This window comes from Oreochromis niloticus, linkage group LG13 (genome assembly GCF_001858045.2).
Source record: "Oreochromis niloticus isolate F11D_XX linkage group LG13, O_niloticus_UMD_NMBU, whole genome shotgun sequence".
In the NCBI taxonomy this organism is placed as follows: domain Eukaryota; kingdom Metazoa; phylum Chordata; class Actinopteri; order Cichliformes; family Cichlidae; genus Oreochromis; species Oreochromis niloticus.
In genome coordinates, this window is record NC_031978.2 from 33,206,904 (window position 1) to 33,220,853 (window position 13,950).

The 13,950-nt window shown below is 42.4% G+C and overlaps 1 protein-coding gene across 3 annotated transcripts in view; it reads left to right on the forward strand.

Annotated features, from left to right (window-relative positions):
* The window catches only part of ttc27 (tetratricopeptide repeat domain 27), a 728,099-nt gene that overhangs the window by 480,069 nt on the left and 234,080 nt on the right, over nucleotides 1-13,950 (forward strand). The window lies entirely within an intron of this gene.

Below are 13,950 nucleotides of genomic sequence, written 5' to 3' on the forward strand. Positions count from 1 at the left end.
TTCTTTTATTGGTTTTTAAATGTCTTAATGGTCTTGGGCCTTCTTATCTTTCAGATCTGCTTTTACCATACGAACCCTCGGGGACCCTGAGGTCCTCTGGTACTGGCCTTTTGATTGTCCCTAAAGTCAGGACACATACTCACGGAGAGGCAGCTTTTCAGTGGTATGGTCCTCGACTGTGGAACAGCCTGCCGGAGGAGCTCAGGGCCGCAGAGAGCGTTCATGTTTTTAAAAACAGGCTCAAGACCCACCTTTTTAATTTAGCTTTTACCTAACGTTTATTTATTTTATGCTTATTTATTCTATCCTGCTATTCTATTTATATTATTCATTTAGTTTTATCTAATACCTATTGATTGTATTCTTATTCATTTTTTTATCTTCTTACTCTGTTTATACTTATATTTATATTATATCCCACTCTTATTTATTTTATCTTTTTATCCTGTTTATATTCTTATTAGGTCATATCTCCAGTGTTTCCTCGGAGGGGGCTCTCTGCACCGGGGCTGTGATCGACCGTGGCTGCTGGGGCTCTGTGGTTCCTCTCAGCCTGGCTGGGGGGCTTCTTTGCCTCCCTCCTGCTGTGTGCCCAGCCTGGAGGCTGCGGTCTGTGATCGGCTCCCGGTGCAGACAGCTCCCTGCGATAGTGTTTCCTCACTTGGCTAATGCGTACCCAGCCCAATTTTACTCTTTAGGTGTGTGTGTGTGTGTATGTGTGTGTGTGTGTGTGTGTGTGTGTGTGTTTGGGGGGGGGGGGGGGTAATGTGTGTATCATGACCGCTTCTGTTAATGACAGTGTGGGGAATGAGTGGGAGGGTGGGGTGGGCTGCTTTTAACCATGTAAAGCACTTTGTGTTACAGTTTGTATGAAAAGTGCTTTATAAATAAAGATTGATTGATTGATTGATTGATTGATTAAAACCCTCTCCTGTCTGATCATTTCCTGATAACATTTACAATAATTGATTACACAGCAGTGGAGAGTAGACTTTATCACAGTAGATGTCTTTCTGAAAGTGCTGTAACTAAGTTTAAGAATATAATCCACCCACTGTTATCATCTTCAATGCCCTGTACCAACATAGAGCAGAGCAGCTACCTGAACGCTACTCCAACAGAGGTCGATTATCTTGTTAATAATTTTACCTCCTCACTAAGTACGACTCTGGATACTGTAGCTCCTGTGAAAACTAAGGCCTCAAATCAGAAGTACCTGACTCTGTGGTATAATTCTCAAACACGTAGCCTAAAGCAGATAACTCGTAAGCTGGAGAGGAAATGGCGTGTTACAAATTTAGAGGATCATCATTTAGCCTGGAGAAATAGTTTGCTGATTTATAAGAAAGCCCTCCGCAAAGCCAGAACATCTTACTATTCATCACTGATTGAAGAAAATAAGAACAACCCCAGGTTTCTCTTCAGCACTGTAGCCAGGCTGACAAACAGTCAGAGCTCTACTGAGCCAACAATCCCTTTAACGTTAACTAGTAATGACTTCATGAACTTTTCACAAATAAATTTCTTATCATTAGAGAAAAAATTACCAATAATCATCCCACAGATGTAACATTATCTACAGCTACTTTTAGTACCATCGATGTTAAGTTAGACTCTTTTTCTCCAATTGATCTTTCTGAGTTAACTTCAATAATTACTTCCTCCAAACCATCAACGTGTCTTTTAGACCCCATTCCTACAAAACTGCTCAAAGAAGTCCTGCCATTAATTAATTCTTCGATCTTAAATATGATCAACCTATCTCTAATAATTGGCTATGTACCACAGGCCTTCAAGCTGGCTGTAGTTAAACCTTTACTTAAAAACCATCTCTAGACCCAGCTGTCTTAGCTAATTATAGGCCAATCTCCAACCTTCCTTTCATATCAAACATCCTTGAAAGAGTAGTTGTCAAACAGCTAACAGATCATCTGCAGAGGAATGGCTTATTTGAAGCGTTTCAGTCAGGTTTCAGAGCTCATCACAGCATAGAAACAGCTTTAGTGAAGGTTACAAATGATCTTCTTATGGCCTCTGAAAGTGGACTCATCTCTGTGCTTGTCCTGCTAGACCTCAGTGCTGCGTTCGATACTGTTGACCATAATATCCTATTAGAGCGATTAGAACATGCTGTAGGTATTACAGGTACTGTACTGCAGTGGTTTATATCATATCTATCTAATAGACTCCAATTTGTACATGTAAATGGAGAGTCCTCTTCACCCACTAAGGTCAATTATGGAGTTCCACAGGGTTCAGTGCTAGGACCAATTCTGTTTACATTATACATGCTTCCCTTAGGCAGCATCATTAGAAGACATAGCATACATTTTCACTGCTATGCAGATGACACCCAGCTCTATCTGTCCATGAAGCCAGGTATCACACACCAATTACTTAAACTGCAGGAATGTCTTAAAGACATAAAGACCTGGATGGCCGCTAACTTTCTGCTTCTTAATTCAGATCAAACTGAGGTTATTGTACTCGGCCCTGAAAATCTTAGAAATATGGTATCTAAGCAGATTCTTACTCTGGATGGCATTACCTTGGCCTCCAGTAATGCTGTGAGGAACCTTGGAGTCATTTTTGACCAGGACATGTCCTTCAATGCACATATTAAACAAATATGTAAGATTGCTTTCTTCCATTTGTGCAACATCTCTAAAATTAGAAATATCCTGTCTCAGAGTGATGCTGAAAAACTAGTTCATGCATTTATTACTTCCAGGCTGGACTACTGTAATTCATTATTATCAGGATGTCCTAAAAACTCCCTGAAAAGCCTTCAGCTAATCCAAAATGCTGCAGCAAGAGTCCTGACAGGGACTAGAAAGAGAGAGCAGATTTCTCCTGTTTTGGCTTCCCTTCATTGGCTTCCTTTTAAATCCAGAATTGAATTCAAAATCCTGCTCCTCACATACAAGGTCTTAAATAATCAGGCCCCATCTTATCTTAACGACCTTGTAGTACCTGTTGGGATTTAGAGATTCTTTTATTGCTGCCATATAATCTGCCTTATGATAAATGCATTAATAACATGTTCTACAGTATTATTTTTATCAGTAATATTGTTTACAGGGTTCATATTGCATTGAATATGTTTGTCATCACATTCATTCTATTCACAGGTTGAGTTCATTCTATACACAATGCATAACTGTGCTTGTTTAGAGTTAATGTTCTATCCAAGAGGGTTTTAAGCTTCACTGGTGAGAGTGTCCAGGTGATACATGTTGAGGGAAGATGAGAACATAGCAGGTTAATTGCATGCATGCTTACAATACACATAAATCTAGCAGGCCTGAGCGAAGGCCCAAGTGTCTTCTGCTTTTCTTTGAGACCTGCTGCAATTCTGTCTACTTAGTGATTGAGGACGAGGGTCCATTATTAGCCCTTAGAGGCCCTGAAGCTTGAAGTTATTACCTTAAAAGGAAGGTGTTATCAAAAAGAGAAGTTATATGTCTGTTCATAGTTATTAGAGATGTACAAGATGTACCCTTGTCTGTAAACAATGACTGGACATAATGTATTTTTGACCTGTATTGACGTGTATGTGGGGGTGTGATCCTCTATGCTATAAAACCAGAACTCAGTGTATTTCTGTCAGAGCAAATAAGCCATATGCTGACGGTTGTTCTCCGTTGTCAATAAACTCATCGTTTGATTGTACTTTTCTGGGCCTCCGTCGTTTGTTGTCTGGTCTACAGTTGATCGATCTCGCTTCATACCATATCACCCTATTAGAGCACTTCGCTCTCGCTCTGCAGGCCTACTTGTTGTTCCTAGAGTATTTAAAAGTAGAATGGGAGGCAGAGCCTTCAGTTTTCAGGCCCCTCTTCTGTGGAACCAGCTTCCAGTTTGGATTCAGGAGACAGACACTATCTCTACTTTCAAGATTAGGCTTAAAACTTTCCTTTTTGCTAAAGCATATAGTTAGGGCTGGACCAGGTGACCCTGAATCCTCCCTTAGTTATGCTGCAATAGACGTAGGCTGCCGGGGATTCCCATGATGCATTGAGTTTTTCCTTTCCAGTCACCTTTCTCACTCACTATGTGTTAATAGACCTCTCTGCATTGAATCATATCTGTTATTAACCTCTGTCTCTCTTCCACAGCATGTCTTTATCCTGTCTTCCTTCTCTCACCCCAACCGGTCGCAGCAGATGGCCCCGCCCCTCCCTGAGCCTGGTTCTGCCGGAGGTTTCTTCCTGTTAAAAGGGAGTTTTTCCTTCCCACTGTCGCCAAAGTGCTTGCTCATATGATTGTTGGGTTTTTCTCTAAATGTAGGGTCTGTAGACATTTTCTCTCTGGACACTTTTACTGGGTCTCGGCAAATGACCAGAAAGACAGGTTTCTGGACTATTGCCCTCCTGGGATTATTATTTTGTTCCACGTCTTTCCATCCTGATCTCATGGGTTTGCCTGGGAAGCCTGGTGTGAACAGTTTTGTTCTGGGGACCCAATTTATTTGTTGTCATGGAGAGCACTACTCAGTCAGTCCCTCTGTGGAGTCTTTGCTGTTCTAGGGATAATTACTGGTATAAATATAGTAACTGCTCATAGCGGGTCGTATGATTGTTGGGTTTTTCTCTGTACCTATGAAGCGCCTTGAGGCCACTTCTGTTGTGATTTGGCGCTATATAAATAAAATTGAATTGAATTGAATTAACTGAGCGGGTCGGCAACATTGCAGACATTGAAGACAGCTACAAGTACCTGGGAATCCCACAGGCAAATGGGAACCATGAAGAGGCTGCATGTACACCCTGCCGGTGCAGGGATAATAATCTGGCCAAAGACATAGAAGCCACTGACATAAAGACAAGAAAGCTCCTTACCATGCATGGAGGGTTTCACCCAAATCCAGCACACTGAGATTGTACGCTAGGCTGAGGACTAGTGAATCACAACCACCATCCAGGATGAGACAACAAACAACAGGACATCTGGAAGATGCCCACAACTGACCACGTGTTGAGTGAAAACTTCAGGAGCAAGTAGATCCCATCTACCAGAGTCTAATCTGACTCATCATGACCACAAGGGCACTATTTAATACAAACTATTTGCTGTGTTCTGCTGCAGTGAACAAAAAAAAATACATTTACTCTTTAAAAAACTGATTTGTATATCACTCATAACCAGCATCTTATTGTGATTGTCATTATTTCTGAACAGGAGAGAGAAAGCCTGTCCCAACTAATTGGTACTATACACACTGTGTTGAAAACTGTCATATCAGATCTTTCCTATCTTAACTGTTAGTAAAAGGACTTGATAGATATCGACTCTGATTGTCTATAATCACTGAGGGGTTTGTCAAAACTGCAGTCTCTACATAAAGACATGTTTTGTATAACTTAATGTCTGTAGTGCCTTTAAAGCTCTGTCACCTTCCAGCAGACCTGCTGCTCCAAAACAATGAGATAAATAAGAGTGGTCAGATTTGGGCCAGGCTTTGCCAGATAATGCAATGAGACTGTTGGGGTTTTTCTCTGTGAAGAGTGTTTGGATTTGGACCTGGGTTAATCCCTTGTGAAAACAGCCCTGTATGCACTCTGCTCTCCTGGGCTCCTGGATAAATATCGCCCAATTAGAGGTGCCTGGGACTGGTTTTATACCAGGCTAGTCTCCAGTCAGTGTGTTTGTGTGTGTGTATGTGTGTGCGTTATTTGCACACACACATACAGCATTTTTCCAATCATAATTGCATAGGATTATTTAAACCCAAAGCCTGCACTTTTCCTAAAAATAACCTCATAGTTTTAGTTCATAAACCTAAAAATAGATATTCAGTGAAGCCGGTTACAAACATGGAAGCTCTCCAAACCAAGTATCTTTGTATATAGACAAATATAGTATCATTATTAAGTAGCATTTCAGGTTCTTAAAAGGCATATTTATTTTTTACTTAATATTTATCATATTGATCCTCTGCAGTTTTCTACAAAAGCATTTTTTCACTGATGAAAGGTACGATACAATAAAGCTATGTTAACAGGAGACAGTGGGCTTAGAATTAAGAGCTACAGCCTTTGAAGAGAATCAGTAAAATAGGTTATTGTTTTCTCATTAAATGCAGCTGTTGTACAGATGTAGATTAACACTACTGTTGTGTCAATGTTGTCAATTTCTTTTTGTGTGACTTTCTTTACAGCAGTATTTTGGAATAAAAAGTAAGTGACATAAGCCCAGTGGTTTATCACAACAATAAAAAGAATAATCGTCATGTTATGTTCAACATATCTACTGATTACAGGAGATAGAGCATGAATAGTGACAATGTTAAAGAAGAAGAATAAAGTGAAAGTGAGGAGGACCCGTGCCATAAGCTGACAATGTGTCTGCAACACAAACTCACAACATCTCTTCAAACTGTGTGCATGGCATGCATATTGGAGTCCATGATCAGGATGGCAGGGGGAGTTTTAAGGCAAACAGGAAATTACATGCAAGACAGCATAAGCTGGAGGGGCTGGAGAAGAGAACAGAAAAGCTAGATCGGTCGGATCGGCACTGCAAAGGCTTACTGTAGGAATGTTAATCCTCCTAATGTATTACAGTTGGAGGAAGAACAGGACCACAGGCTGACCCGTGCCTTCAGGGCACAAAGGGGGAGGAGACAAAGGAGAGGAGACAGAATACAAGGTCACAGGAGAGAAGACAAACTGTAGGCAGATGTGATGAAAGATAAAAGAAAGTGTGGTAACGTATTGTCTGTTTGTTTGTGTGTGTTTTTAAACTTTCCACCACCTGGCATATGAACAATAGGTTTTCTGAAAGCCCTAAATCATTCCTGTCCTGTTAATACAAGATTTGCCAGCTCCTGCTTCACTGAGCCTCCATTACAAATTTAGCTCTTCTCCAAGTTCAGCTTCAACCTCAAACATGGTGCAGTACACACCCATTTTTGTCTCCAGCATGACACAACGCTGGCTTCAGCTATAATACATGTAGTGTGAAAAGTGATGTGAAAAACAATCTCCATAGTTTTATATGAAGACTGAAACACATAGCTCAACTCTGTGTACACAGTGATCTGTCATGGTCTGTGTGTTAAGAGCTTTTTCCACTGTGGCGCTGCCATCCATCGGGGCATGGTTTCCATTTCTCACGTCCTGTGGCAACCTGCAAGCCTTCAAACAGCAATCAGCCATCCAGTGTTTAAGACCAGCGCTGACTTCCACTCTCTGCCAGACCATCTACTATCCTTGGTGGTAACTTGACTCATGTACTCTTGAATTTTGGAATTGTCCCTGTGCTAAATTTGTGTCTTCTTGTGCTCTCTGCGTCCTAATTTAGAACCATTACTTCCCTTACCTGCCTCCCCAAGGCCTCACTTCTCCCAACCCGAGAAGCACCTTCTCCATTCTTCTCTGTCACTAGGCTGTTATTCTCTGTCCCTCCACTAACTGCTCTCTTCCTCGGTTTCCAGTGATGCATGAGACTCTCACCTCAGCCCACTACCCCAGTGTACCCCCTGAGACAAATAAAACGTTGTTCAATTAATTAATTTGTTGTTCATTGGTTCTGCTTTTGGGTCCTGCCCACGTATCGGACTCACGGCCCATGACAGTACAGTCAGAACTGCTATTTCAAAGCAGGGCGTCATAATCGGCGAACATGAGCAGTCCCTGCAATTGTTAGTACAGCATTATAAATCCATTAGTGACTAACTGGTGCAGATTCTCTCAGGAGATCCTTTCTGGGACCGTTGAAGGTCCCACTCGGCTGTCTCCCCTCCACGGATCACACTTGCTCCTTTGCTCCTAAGCCGGTTGCTCAGCCAATCCTACGCCTCCCTCACCCGTGATCCGATACACAGTTTCAGCAGCACTGGAGCCTTTTCCCAGTGCATTGTGTTGCTGTGGTGGCTTTTTATTACAAAACTCATTGGTGTTCGGCTCATTGCCTCGCTTTTTCCCAGATGATGCTGCTAAACTCTCCTATGTTGTCAGTGTGCTGAGGGGAGGAGCGTTGGCATGGGCCAAAGTTTTTCACGTTTTGCTACATTTTTTCCTTCTCAGTTTCTGAATGACCTGATGAAGACCTTCACTCACCCTCTGAGACCCTCTGTGAGGGCAGCTCAGCTAAGAAGTTACTGAATCTGCATCAGGGGAATCTTAGTGTGGCAGACCTTGTTGTTCACTTTCACATCATGGCTACAGAGGCCAGCTGGCCCGCTTGTTCATTACAGGATTTTTGTTTTAAAGCCTTGAATGACTAAATGAAAGATCAAGTGGCATCACAAGACAAACCTACCTCTCTTGAGGACTATGTCTCTCTCTTTTCAAACTGACATCTGCCTAAGAGAGAGAGAGGCTGAGACTAACCCCAAATCCCACAAAGTCTTGTTTCTTTAACTTCCAGTTCTGGATCATTCACTTCTGCAGGCAGCTCTCTCTCTTGCTCTCGTTCTGACTCCAATTTGTACATGTAAATGGAGAGTCCTCTTCACACACTAAGGTCAGTTATGGAGTTCCACAGGGTTCAGTGCTAGGACCAATTCTATTTACATTATACATGCTTCCCTTAGGCAGCATCATTAGAAGACATAGCATACATTTTCACTGCTATGCAGATGACACCCAGCTCTATTACTTAAACTGCAGGAATGTCTTAAAGACATAAAGACCTGGATGGCCGCTAACTTTCTGCTTCTTAATTCAGATCAAACTGAGGTTATTGTACTCGGCCCTGAAAATCTTAGAAATATGGTATCTAAGCAGATTCTTACTCTGGATGGCATTACCTTGGCCTCCAGTAACACTGTGAGGAACCTTGGAGTCATTTTTGACCAGGACATGTCCTTCAACGCACATATTAAACAAATATGTAAGACTGCTTTCTTCCATTTGTGCAACATCTCTAAAGTTAGAAATATCCTGTCTCAGAGTGATGCTGAAAAACTAGTTCATGCATTTATTACTTCCAGGCTGGACTACTGTAATTCACTATTAACCCGGATGTCCAAAAAACTCCCTGAAAAGTCATCAGTTAATCCAAAATGCTGCAGCAAGAGTCCTGACAGGGACTAGAAAGAGAGAGCAGATTTCTCCTGTTTTGGCTTCCCTTCATTGGCTCCCTGTAAATTCCAGAATTCAAAATCCTGCTCCTCACATACAAGGTCTTAAATAATCATGCCCCATCTTATCTTAATGACCTTGTAGTACCATATCACCCTATTAGAGCACTTCGCTCTCGCTCTGCAGGCTTACTTGTTGTCCCTAGAGTATTTAAAAGTAGAATGGGAGGCAGAGCCTTCAGTTTTCAGGCCCCTCTTCTGTGGAACCAGCTTCCAGTTTGGATTCAGGAGCCAGACACCTTTTTGACAAAGCATATAGTTAGGGCTAAAGATGGGAATGGATAAGGATTTAGCGCTTACGATTCCATTATTGATTTAGTTCCTTATCAATCCCTTATTAATTGTTATTGGTTCCAGTTTGAGAGTCACCACCATCTCTAAGCAGCATATCAAAGACATCACATTTCTGCAAACTGATTACATGCTGTAGGTCAAATGTTTGTGGGTGTTGGTATTTCTGCACTTTGTTGTGATCAGCGTTGGCGTCATTCCTCAAAAAGAGTAATGTATTACACAGAACACTTTTGAGTTAGGTACTTACTAATACCTTGAAGGTAATGCAATACCTTACTTAATTACTCCCAGGAGGAAGTACTTTGTTACATTTCTCTGTGAAATGACCTGAGACACATTCTCTCATAATTACCATTTAACAATATAGACCTGGGGCTACAGTCCCACACACCAACATACATGCGATCTTACTCTTAGTGTTTAGGTATGAACACAAAGCAAAAATGAAACCAGAGACTTTAAAGGGATCGCCACTTTAGAAACATGGAGAGGATCGTATTATTGTATGGTCTTTACTTTACAATATAAAGCGCCCTGAGGCAACTGTTGTTGTAACTGGCCCTATAGAAATAAAACTGAATTTAATCTGATTTAATTGAATTGATGAAAAATATCACTCCATTCGTAATACATCCTAATGAAACAGGTTTTATCAAAGTTAGACACTGAGCCAATAATACACAGATTATTCCACCATCATCAGAGTAGAAACAGCTGTATCTATAGATGCAGAGAAAGCATTTGACTGGGTAAACTGGAACTTTTGCAAACAAAATGTAGATGTTAAAGGAATTCAAACTGAACTCTCAGTCCATAAGATTAGCCTGTGTGCAACTCCCAAACCTCTCTTCTGAAGATAATCATTCTCACAGATACTTTCTCATCCATGTCAGACTGCTCTGTTACCTGGAGGAAATCAACAGTTCTGCCTCTGAATGGCACATTTCAGAACATCTCAACTACAGTCGGGTAACATTAGATACTTAGGTATAATTTCTCTGCCAGATGCTCAGACCATATGATTGAACCATATTGCTCTACTAAAATCAGTAGAAAATGATCTCACACATTGGAGTACTTTCCCTACAACACTCACAATTAAAATAAACTGTTCTCACTAATTCCTAATAAACCCTCTACTGTCTAGCTTGAGTCACTAGACTCAACCATCTCAAAAGTTTTATGGAAAAATTAACCATCACGACTAAGTCTGAAAACTCTACCAAAGACAAAAACACAATGGTGGTGTAGAACTACCACAGTTTTATGACTGTTTCTTATCCAGCAGTTTGCTGTATGTTTCAGAATGGATCAAATCAAGCTGGAGTTCTTATTCTAGAGCCGTGGCTGGATTTAGAACAAGAACCCTGTGCAAAAGTAAAAATCTCTCATCTCGCTCTCATAAGCACCAGTATTAAGCATCCTAATATAAACACCTCTGAGAGGCTGGTGGCGATTTTTTAAAATAACAACATCTTCACTTATCCCATGTAAACCAACATCCATTTGGAACAATCCAGATTTCTGTCAGGAAAAAGAAAGTTTACCACCATGGCACGAAAAGGCGGAAACCTTGAATACTGGCTGGTGATCTGGGGGCGGGTTGACTGCATCCCATGGTTGCTGCTGACTCTGGTGGGCGGAAGTGTCGGGGGGGGGGGGGGAGTGTGTGGACGGATGTGTGTCATTGTGTAGTTTCTGTGCACATGCATGAGGCTAGACGTATGTCTGGGGCTTGCTGAGCCTTGGCCCTTGCATATTGTCATTGAGGGTGGGGGGATTCCCTCCCCGTCGCTCCCCACTTGTCGTTGCTGCTGCTTGGGCGCTCTGACTGGGCATTTTGGCATAGCAACTGGCCAGCTCCTGTGGGAGTTGTGGTCTGGGGTGGCTTAGGCCAGACTCTGCCGGGTGTCGGGGGGGGCCTTGGGTCCAGGATCCAGGATCCTCGGCCACCTTTCTCACTCTCTCTCACACAGACACACATACACACACACACGTATGCTTGTTAGGTGTATTTTGTTACAGATGCAGCAGAAACCCAGCGTGTCGTGTTCTTTTCTCTCTTGCTTTCTGTCCACACTGCTGTATATCATATATCAAACCGTCAAGGAAAATTCCATGTATATGGAATTTTATTTACATGGGAATCGTCAGCTGATGCTCAAACTAGTACTAATACTGCTATAACTTCACTTAGAGCCATTTGCAACTGTACATGTCCAAGAACAATAAAATACTTACACTTCCACCAGACCTGAAGCGTGTGCAAAATGTCATGTGTTTCCTAACATATTTAGGGACTGAAAACAGTGATTCATTTGACAAAATAATAATAAATGGAGCAGTTACAATATGGCCTTCATGCTGTTGATGTTCCAGCCCTTGTAGTAATAACTGGAGCAGATAGAATAGTGTCACTGTGGTGCTCAAGCCCTAACAGAGTTGTGTGATGAACTTATTCATCTTTACATGCACCTTTTTCCAAATTACTGCTGGCAATTAACAGCTGAGATGTTCTCCACTTTAAAAAGGTTAACAACGAGGTAATAAAAACCATCACAAAAAGTCTCTTTGTTTAGTTAACAACTTTAAAACCTTGCCCCACCCAGGCACTTCTCATTTTTTTCTAATCCCCTCCCAGGAACAAACAGTAACCCGAGTCTGTTGATTTACTCTGTGATTTCAACAGTAATTATGTGAACTGCTTTTCTGCTTGAATCCTAATTATATTTGTCACATTCTTTGCTTTCATTCAGTCCACCTTCTCTAAGACAATGCATCTACCATAGCATGCTGACACACTGCACTCTCCTCAAACCTGCAAAAACTGCATCACTTTACTGACCCACTGTGTCAATTAATCTTTCAGATGACCTTACTGGTTTTCAACCAGTCTGTTCCTGCTAGCCACTGGATTCTCCAAAATAAAGTTTGTAGATAAACATCTCTTGATGTTAGTCTTTGGACAAACATCACAATCATCACTGATGTCACCTTGGGTAACTGGTTCGGCTGTACACCAGCACATCCCTGCAACATATATCCACCAACCAACTGGGGCTGGGGAGCTCTCTGCTCAGCCTACTCCTCCTCTGTGAGCAGGAGAGGAAATCAGGCATCACTATCTGTGCCTCCGGCCTATGGACCACCCGGATCACCCAGTTACCACCGGCTGATCCGGGTGGTGGCATCCTTCATGTGGTGGTGTAGCAGTGCATTGTGTGAACAGCGGGTGGATGGGCGTAGGATTGGCAGACACTCCTTCTCCACTGTGCTAAATCTGGCCTCTCTCTCAGACAGTTGATGTCCACAACAGGGAGCTCACCCTTACCTGTTGGGACAAACCCTCTCTTCACGGCATCCATCTGCAGAATAAAAGCTGAAGGAAAAGTTAGTGGTGTGGGGTTGGGGTTCCCCACAGAAAACATTTTTCACCCTGTCAATTCAATTCAATTCAATTCAATTTTATTCAATTTTATTTATATAGCGCCAAATCACAACAAAAGTCGCCTCAAGGTGCTTTATATTGTACAGTAGATAGCACAATAATAAATACAGAGAAAAACCCAACAATCATATGACCCCCTATGTCAAATGCTGCCTGGCACTGCTCTGTCTACTGGATCAGATCTGGGTCACCTTAACCTGAGGTTGGATAAGAGGTTGATCAGCTCCGTGAAGCGAGGCACAATCTGGAGGTGGGGTTGGCCATGTTGGACTGTGACCATCCGGTGCACATGCTATGCCCAGGTGTCATGGACTGGGGGGCAACATCCACCCAGCACGCAGCATCAGGCTGTGACATCTCATTCACCTTGGCCACCTAGTCCCCACAGAACCATACAGACCCTTCTTTCTTCAATACAAGAACTATGGGGCTGCACCAGGCACTGTGGAACTTCTCTATTACACCCATCTCCAGCATAGCAGTCACCTCCTTCTCAACTATTTGCCTCTTGTGTTCAGCTAACCTATAGGGATGTGTTTCAACATGTTGCTCTGTGAGAGTGTTGTGACTAGGCAGGGGGGAGAACACATGCGCAAAGCACTGTTGCAGTACAGCAACATCTGCTTTCTGAGCTGGGGTGAGATCATTTGGCACCTAAACCAGAAACCAGACTCCCCACAGGTGGTGGAGGTTGAGGTGGTATATCTGTGTGGCTCCTCTCCTGTCTGACTGCATCACTTCATAGCCAGCATCCCTCACTCACCATTTGACCAAGACAGGTCCTTTCCACTTTGCGAGTAACTTTGAACTGGATAAAAAGAGCAATATATGCACTTTGTCTCCTGGTGAAAATTGTATGAGCCTAACCTCTCTGTTGTTCAGGTGCTGCTGACCTTCCTGAGCCTGGAACAAAGTGTGGTCCAGGACATATTGGATTTCATTCTAAACCAGGCCTGAACCATCCTCCCAGTTTTCTTTAATAAGGTCTACCTCTGCACCCGCGGCTTCCTGCTGGACAGTAACTCAACTGGAAAACATCCTTTGGAGCCCTGGGGAACCTCCCACACTGCACACAGAGTGTCTGACCAGGGATCCCAATTGTGTTCATCCTCGTGAATTA